The following is an 8,292-nucleotide window of genomic DNA, read 5'->3' as shown; positions in this document are numbered from 1 at the left end:
GAAGAGCGACCTGGTCCAAGTTGAAAACATTCGCCATTGCACCGCGGCCGATCGATGCATCCAGGTAAGTTTCGAGTCTTGTAATATATGTTCCGAGCTTTCGTTTGTTCCCTACCCGGTACCACCCTTTTTCTTTCATCTACCCGTTCCAGACCGGCGCACCACGACCTACCCTTACTTCGCCCAAGTCCGACGCCGGTCGAATTATCATCGCGACCTCTCAAAGCCTTTCCAAAATTACTTACGAACTCACGGACCCGTAAGTCCAGACTGCTCGAAATTAGTTTCCACGAAAGCTCTCTCCCATTAGGTATGTACGCTCCCCAATTCGTTAAGAGGAGACTGTCGCTCCCTCTTCACCCTCACTCGACAACTCGTCCTTCAGACCGCCACTTTCTCTCATTCACCGATGTATCTCATCCCTCTGCGACCCTAAAAGCGTCCCCACTCGCAGAAAAATATCACTGCTAAAATTGCGCAATCGTAACGAGGTCAATGCTCCTTTTCCCGGAAAAATACCCTCCTTAAAGGTTCCAGGGCTCGCTTCCAAAGGACCAACGCTACGTAATTCCGTTTCGAATGAATTTTCTCTCTAATTCGTTTCAGCACACACTACCGCCTTCTTATTTCGCCCTGACGTTATTACCATTCAGACTCTATTCCCCTTTAACGAGTTTTGTCTACGTATCGACGATTTATTCGATATCACTCTCTTCGTACATTTTCGAAACACTGAATCGCAATACGATTGCAACGCGATTCGATGCAATCGGATACTCGCTGGTCGGTCGACCGGTTTGAGTTTTTGAACTTAGAAATCAGTAGTATCGAGTCGCGTTTGGTCAGCCAAGCAAGTTGGCCGGTGGCTCTCCTATATTTTCCGTTGACCGGGTTAAGAGGAGGTCGTTTAAAGAATCGTCTGATCGACAAACCAATTGCGCATAACCGTCCGTTATGGAAAGAATGGCATTGCCTTTCTATTTTCGACGATATTCCGCCGAATATTAAAAGCAATGGCCACCCGGTGTCAACTGGGTCATCGTATTTCGAATTAGAGCTACCGATAGAACGAGTATACGAACGTTTCGGAAATAAACTGCACGAGAATTCGCGATAATTCTTCGAAACCTCGAACACCGAACGACCTAGGGGAATATTCGAGACTGTCGCGAGATACGCATAAATCATAATCGCTCGGGACACTATCGAAACGGCTAATCGCGACGTTGTTTCTTGATCAACGACGAGATTCCAGTGGGATATTCGTTCGTATCCCAAAGTATCCCGGAGAACGTAATAAGTCTCGAACATGGCTATCTGAAATCAACATCTCCTTGACGCAAATGTAAATTACGGGCAGGCAAGATAGCGTTGGAACGAAACGGTGAAATAGAAAGAAAAAGTCGGTTTACGTGCGATTTATAGGTCCGAATCACACGAGGTCGATTCAACGACGCCTCGACGCCGAGAAACGGCGCCAGAGCGGCGTAGGTATCGATTCGGTTCGATTGCCGAAAAATGGTAATGCGGTTGGGCAGAACGGCGAGACCTTACTACCCCAGGAAGGACGTCTCAATTTCGATGCTACGTGCCGTAGGAATGCGGAACGAGGCCACTCCATGCGAGCAAACAGAATTTTCTTAAAGCCACGAGGAAGAACCACTTCAACGTGTGCGAGCTTAAATTTCACACTCAAAAGGACAGGAAAATCCCTTGCCGATAGAAGGAAAATCTAACTCGTCGTGTTCGAGTACTCTCTCTCTCTCTCTCTCTCTCTCTCTGACCAACTATTCCAGATGCAATCTAAACAAACTGCGTTCCACCCTCTTCGACTTGCAACTACCTTAACCCTTCGGATCGCCCCATGTCTGGGGACGAAAAATAGTTTTCCCGTCTCTCTGGAGAATCTGATTTTCGTGGAACGATGAAAGATATTTGAAAGAACTTTCTGCCTTGGTGACAGCAGATTCCGACGCGTTCTGATCGTGACGTCTCGTGATTCATGACTCCATGGCTAGCCGGCTAAGAACAAACCAGCCATTGATGCTTTGAAATACGTTTGACGATCGCGAGGGGTAAACAGACACACCACGACAGACATCTGTGATTCATTGCAGCCGAGTTAAGCCTATTCGCATAATCAGACAGCGACGTATCACCTCTGTCATTAATTACGAGACCGTGCAACACGCATTTATCAAGTTAAATGGTTGGAGAGCTGCAGAGATTTGGTAGGCAGACATAGAGTTGGCAAATGGTTGCGACAACGACCAATCGAACGTTCCCGTTCCCTAGCGGGTGCCGAGGAAAATAAAATTAGCAACATTTTCTACGAAAAGAAATTAATTTTGCTGCGAAGACGAATAGTAACTTCTCTGCACATAGTTAACAGGGTGCTCTTCTATGCTAACAACTTTCACGGCAAAGAAATTTCAACTTCGCGTTACATTTTACACGGGACTCCATGATCGCCAGCGAACAAATGGATTCCAGAATAATTCGCGAAACAAGTTTCGGGCTTTAAATATCACTTGAACTTGGCAAATTCGAATCTACATATTGAAAACTTGGCAAAGTCGCTGGAAACCTTCCTCCATAGTTGTACCTTCCATGCACCCTCGCGACAAATTACATTTTGCTTGAGAATTCCTCACCGTACGAGATAAATAAAGGGATGTTTGACGTACCACGATGGCACGAATAATCAGTCGAAAAGTACTTTGCTCTAGGGATATACGTTCTGAATAAAAAAAAAAAAAAAGAAGAAGAAAAAGAGAGAAGGCCAGATAGTCGGTAACCTTGTTCCGCCTTTTTACTGTCACCCTAACCTCTTAAACGCGAACGCTTCGTATCAGTTCGCGCATTCGTTCGCGTCTGCAATTGCTGTCAGCCTACATGACCAAACGAAATTCGTTCACGCCGTTCAAAGGAACGTAAATACCAGTGGAGGTGGTTCTTGAATTAGACATCCATCTAAATGGATTATCCTCGAGAACACGCTCGTTTCAGAGCAACGAACGATGCGCTCTCGATACACCTTCAACGTCCCATCATGCCGCATACATCACAGAAATGGTTCCCTTTTAACTGCCACTCAATTTAAGACCCTTCGAAGCTACATTTCCCTAATGGAACCCGGTTTACCCGATACGGGGAATGATAACGCTAGGTTAACATAACATTCAGCTTGTATGGGATACAATTTCTAACCGGTCTGCTTGCGAAAATATCAACGTATAAAATTCGAACGAAAATATTGCAGCGTTTCGGAATGCGGTCTACGTAGAGCACGCGAAAGAAACGTTGCCTGTGTTTACATTCCATTTAATTTAAAAGACTGTTTACGTAGGAGAAATACGCGTAGAGAAATGTCCACGGCGTAGCGACGAGATACGCGGAGCAGGACACAAGGTCGCGTAGAGAAACACGGGCGTAAGAGAAGGAGCGATAACGACGTGGCAAAGGTTTCCGCGGGGAAATCGCGTGGAGACTTTGACGACGGGTGCACCGTGCACACGGCTATAGAAAGCCACGAGCGTCGACAACTTAGCGTTCAAGATCGATGAGAGAGACCTGCAGCGGCCTAACCCTTGCGTTTTATCGAGCCGTGGCATACGTACCTCTCGCAACCAGCGACCACGAAAAAGAGAGAGCAGGAAAATAGGCGGTCGCAACGCGACCGACGAGGAACGACACAACGTACGCGCGGTATATCGTGAACTTAGCAGCAGCACACGACTCGACGCGACTTCGATGCGTTCGAAATGTTTCGATATCCCTCGCGTGTTTCCTAACGCGTCCTAACGTGTCGCGAAACTCGCCTCGGAAACGTTGAAATATAATCCTTCAACGGGATAGACAAGGGCAAACGTAGTCGTGGGTTCGAAGACGCAAAACAATATCGCGTGTTGTCGTATAGCGCGGAGCCAGTCAAGCGGACGAATACCGTAACGTCTTTCCTCGAAACGGTTGAAGCGGCGAGGGTGGGGGGGAAAGAGACGAGTATAGAAGAGAAACGACGCATTAAACATTGAAAACGTGGGCCGAGGAAATTGATCTTTTCTAACGGACGATAGGCAACGTGCATTGGATAAATAGATATCGTATTGGAACTTACCTTTTTATCGGTGATCACTTCGCGACGAAGCTCGAAGTAGAAGTAGAACCGGAGAGCTGGCTCGAAAAACTGTGTACGAAGAGACCCGGCGAGGACAACGACGACGTCCGTACGAGTCTCACATTTAGACTACGTGCGTCTCTCCGGTCGTCGGTGGCGGTGACAGTGGTGGTGGTGGTGTGGTGGTGGTGGTGGTGGTGGTGGTGGTGGTGGTGACGATGGTGGTGGTGGTAGTTGCTTTCTGTCCCCCAAGCGGGAAAAAGAAGGGCGGAGAGAAAGAGAAAGACAAGGAAAGACCGATGAGATCGAAGTCTCGTGGCAAACGGTCGTAGACTGAGTGAACCCGAGTTCCGACTGAGCGACTGAGTTGCTGTGGCGGTGACGCTGGCGCCGCATAGCGGAGGGTTACCGAATTACCATCGATCCATCGAAAATGGTATGAGGTAAGCTCGCGAACGAGCGCGAAGAGGAGCGAAGGGGAGAAGGGCTGGCGCACCGACGGAGGGTCGAAGAGGGTGCACGACCAACGGAACCCTACCGCCAGGGGTTCGAGAGGAAAAGGGAGAGGGAGAGCGACGAGTCGAGTCGAGAAGAGGGCGGGGCGTACGCGTACCACACGTTTCTATCTCTATGTCTATACCAATGCCTTCTTCTTTCTCTCTCCTTCTTGTTTTCCTCCCTGCTCCCTTCCCCTTTATCGCTTCTTTCTTTATCCCTTATTTACTACTCTCTCCTTTGCTTTATACGCGAGTGTCTCCCTGCATTTGTCCGTTCCTATGTTTTCCTATACCTTAATATTTACTTCTCATACTTTCCAAGCCTCTTTGCGCCTGTTCGATTAATTTCTCGCTGCTTTCGTCGCCTTTGCGACATGCCAAAATGGTCTTCCTTTTCTTGGCTCGCGAGTCATCCGACAACCTTTAAATGGTCGTGTCTGCTTGCTACCCTTTCTCTCGTTTCTCCCCCTATTTTACTCTCTTTTCTCTCCCTCTCTCGCTCCTCCTTTCCGACCTGTATTTCGATAGCATTTGCTCTTCACCATTACGACATTCTTCAATTCCTTCGCGAGCGAGTACTTACCTAGGCATCGTACAGGTGCACCAGCTTCGAAACTATCGACAAAGCCTCTTGTTAGATGCATCGGGAGAACTTTGTCCGTGCGAAGCTGCAAAAAAGGGAAATATAGGTCGAAGGATGATGAGAATTTAGGCAACGCTTTGCATCTCTCTTTGCCGCGACAAGATGAGAAATTTCGCTATTATCGTAAACGCGTTATCCTTGAAACGGTGCATAAAACGCTCGACGAAGATACAGCATTGGCCATTTCTGCTACACATAGCCTATCCGAATACGCGCTATGTATAGTTACGTATTTTATGAATCGATAAAAGAAGCATGTCGGCCGTGGTTGTTTCGCTCATCTGGCTCGATACCTAACGCGGAGACATGCTTCGTTTGCAGTTCGCACGATCGAAGTTCCTGGTACGCAGCGACAATAAAAGACATTCACATATATCGCCTTGGGATCCATTAAGTAAACGCAACTTCTCTACGAGCTGTCGTATACATGCAAACGTTTTTAGCTGAGAACGCTCTATGGAAAAATGTAAATCTGGGTCAACGTTATTCTGAATAGAAAACTGACAGAGGAATGAAAACGTATATAGGTAGAAGTTAGCGCGATATTTTTTTTTCAACGCCACCCCTTTCGAGTCCAGCTGTTGTTTGTACGGTACGAAAACAGGGATATCGATGTACCCGCTGGAATTACGCGAATCTTTGCTTTCCCTTTTATCCGAATAATTATTATTTCATATCGCTCTTTATGACGCCGTGGGTCCGTCGACTTGATAAAACAGAGCGGGACGAACGTCGATGAGTGGAAAGCGTAATATCGCGATGTTATCGTGAGAATTTTACGATGGTCTAGAATAGCTGCTTAGTATGGAAACTATTGGATGTATAGAGGTAATGGCGTGACATACTGCAGCTTTATCTCGCGTTGTCGGATGAATCCGACGGGGGGTGATCCGACGATAAATCGATGGCTTTCAAAGGTGAGCCAAACACGGTACTTCGCGAGAGAAATTCATCGGTAAATATAAGCCAGAAGAAGACTCGTGCGATGGCAAGTGCAACAAGTCAGGGCATTAGGTAGATTGCTCATCACGAGCTACTTATTCCGCATAATACGTTTCGCGATTTTAATTACGACCCTGTATGCGAGCACCGCGAAGAGGGCGATCGGTCAAACTGCCTGCGAGCGAATTCGTCGGGGCTAATAGTTGCTCGAAGGTAAAGTGACCGCGGGAAAATTAAACGTGTCAGTAACAGCGTAAACAACTGGATAGGCAAACGTCAGATGCATCTTGGAAACGGCAGGAATCCTTACGAAACCATGAAACGAGGGCCGCTTCGTGACAGGGTAGCCGGAAATTACGTAATTTCCTTACATTCTGCCAGCAGTTGAACGCTTTATACGAGACACGCCGTCGCCTTGGAATATCGAATTTCTAATCGAATCGATAATTACGAAATACGTAAAGCGCAAAGGAAGAAACCGAAAATGCTTCTTTCCGATATCTCTGCACACCTTGCAGCCTTCTTTCTCCCAGCTCGAACCTTTGTCCTTTGAAAGGAAAATGGAGAAGTGGAATGAAATCGAGTTGACTCCGCGATATCTTCATGGAAAGAGCGCCGAGCTTTTTACCTCTTCCAAAGAAACAATGCTTTCCATAGAATTTCATTTCCTAATTACCTCCGCAAACTTCGACTCGACTACTTTCTTCCCTCATAATTTCGAATTAAAACGATGGACCTAGCCCCTGACAGGCTCGCGGATAGGCTAAAACTCGCGTCAACTGACGGGTAAAGAACTGGAAAAAGCACGAGATGTATATCACGTTGGTATGTGCGTACGGATTCTCGGATGCCCGCCAGACTTTGGTTCCAGGAGATGCTACCTAGAATCACGTCCTGAGACTGGCGAAGTGCAAATCCATGTTGGTGGTATAATGCTCCGCTATAAGTCTCGGAATTATGTGGACCGTGATAAGCATGCCGAAAAGCGAGAAAACACGATTATCTTTCGAGTATTCAGCGGTGGATTATGTCGCTGCATTTATACTTTTCGCTGCGAGCTTTAATAAAGCCGCCTTGAAACGTCACGCATGGACGAAGAATGGCAATTGGCGTTGCCTAGTGGCCGCCAATTTCCAGCACCACGAACATACCTGCGATTCTTTTGTCGTTTCGACTAGCAGCGAGTACCCGTATTAGCGATGAAGCGAAATCTCGAAGGAAATTGAATTAATCGCTGCTCGAAGATCAGAAGGAACGAGATTGCGTTCGCGCACGATATTTCCCACAATCCGATTGAATGTGGCTACACGTGTGTAGCAAAGATATCCCCTTTAAACATAGTTCAAAGTGAGCGGTAATTTATTGATCCACGCGGCGTGTTCAATCCGCTTTCAGAGATTAACCAAAGGTTCAGGTAGCAAAGAGGTTAACGGCGTTATCTTTGTCCTAGGTTTCCCATTTTCGAGCTGTCGCGTCCGCGCGCTTCGTCCCGTGCGGAACATCGCGATTCCTCGGCCGAGACGCGCGGAGGGTGCGAGAAATCGTCAGTAGGGGACACAATCGACGCGCAGGGAGTTTCACACCTGCTGATGGAGCGGCGCCTGTGGACACACGTCGAGCCGTTTCAACGTTCTTACGAGCATCGACGACGGCGAGCAAACGGACGTAAGTAAATTGTAAACACCCTTTGACTATCAAGTGTAAGGAACGAGATTCAACTGCTCGTCCAATCCGACTGCGTAAGGGTGTGGAGGTGCATGGAACGGCGGTGCAAGCATAAGAGCTACTCGACAAGCTGGAAAATTACACGGCTCTCGCTCGCATTTAATTCGTTAACGATTTAACCGTGACGTTGTTCCGCATTCGACTAACGAGCACACCGAATTTTCTTGCTCCCTGCTCGCGGAACAGGAAGCGGCCGGGAGTTCCGGCGAAGCGTGTTTATCTTTAAATTCTGTCGGTCAAACGGAGAGCGGGTTCGGAAAAAGGGGAAGTTTGCCGAATGGGAGACAACTTTTCCCTTTGTCGTGTTAATGGCAAAGTTAATGGCAGGGCAGATTGGCGAAATATCATCGTGGGGTGGAATTAAAAGC

At 47.5% G+C, this 8,292-nt stretch overlaps 1 protein-coding gene across 1 annotated transcript in view; it reads right to left on the bottom strand.

Annotated features, from left to right (window-relative positions):
* The window catches only part of cpx (synaptic transmission protein complexin), a 196,271-nt gene extending 191,950 nt beyond the window's left edge, over nucleotides 1-4,321 (bottom strand). Inside the window, exon 1 of the mRNA XM_017902697.1 lies at nucleotides 4,118-4,321. The gene's annotated coding sequence lies outside the window, so the exon portion shown is untranslated. The remainder of the gene's footprint in view (nucleotides 1-4,117) is intronic.
* Nucleotides 4,322-8,292: the final 3,971 nt, after the last annotated feature.

The sequence above is a fragment of the Eufriesea mexicana genome, unplaced genomic scaffold, assembly GCF_001483705.2.
Source record: "Eufriesea mexicana isolate 0111107269 unplaced genomic scaffold, ASM148370v2 scaffold1837, whole genome shotgun sequence".
NCBI lineage: Eukaryota > Metazoa > Arthropoda > Insecta > Hymenoptera > Apidae > Eufriesea > Eufriesea mexicana.
The sequence above is the reverse complement of the archived record's forward strand: the minus strand, read 5'-3'. Positions and strand labels throughout refer to the sequence as shown.